The 707-nt window shown below is 39.2% G+C and overlaps 1 non-coding gene across 1 annotated transcript; it reads right to left on the bottom strand.

The window, feature by feature from the left end:
• Window positions 1–600: 600 nt before the first annotated feature.
• Window positions 601–707, bottom strand: LOC141639633 (small nucleolar RNA R71). Its single transcript, XR_012542606.1, has one exon. It is a non-coding gene; the product is annotated as a small nucleolar RNA R71 (small nucleolar RNA).

The raw sequence follows: 707 nt of genomic DNA, 5'->3' as shown, positions 1-707 counted from the left end.
TTAAATTATTTGATATTTTGCATGTCTAGAAGATCATAAGGTAACTTGTTACCTATTGATCACGAAATTGAAAGAACTTTGACAAACAATAGAAGACTTGCTAGAGGTACTTTGAGAGCTATTGGTGAGGTTGTAGATATTCAACCAAATACTATCGAGTTCGTCAATCCTTTTGCAAGAGAAGGTGAGGAGAACCCAACACAAAATCCAACACAAAATCAACCCACGATGCCTAAATTTTCATCACATTCCGTACCAACCAAGGAGAACCTACCCAATGGTACTCACACACCACAACACTTAACCGGAAATTTTATTGCTAAATCCGCATTTATCCAATTAGTCGAAAGAAGCCAATTTGGGGGGATGCCTAGTGAAGACCCTCATTCTCACATGGAGACTTCTTGTGACTATTGTGATGCTATTTCACAAACCGGTGTAACTCAAGAACAAATTTGATGGGTCTTATTTCCTTTTTCTCTAATTGGCACCGCAAAACAATGGTTGAAAGGCCTTGATAAGGCTACTCTCGGAATTGACTCTTGGAAGAAGTTGGCTCTAGCTTTCTACAAAAAGTTCTACCCACCGGAAAAGACTAACATGCTAAGAGCTCAAATTACGGGTTTTAAGCAAAGAGATTAAGAATCTTTGTATGAAGCTTGGGAGCGGTTCAAGGGAATTTGTCGCTCATGTCCTCATCATAGACT

This window comes from Silene latifolia, unplaced genomic scaffold, assembly GCF_048544455.1.
Source record: "Silene latifolia isolate original U9 population unplaced genomic scaffold, ASM4854445v1 scaffold_488, whole genome shotgun sequence".
Taxonomy (NCBI): domain Eukaryota; kingdom Viridiplantae; phylum Streptophyta; class Magnoliopsida; order Caryophyllales; family Caryophyllaceae; genus Silene; species Silene latifolia.
The sequence above is the reverse complement of the archived record's forward strand: the minus strand, read 5'-3'. Positions and strand labels throughout refer to the sequence as shown.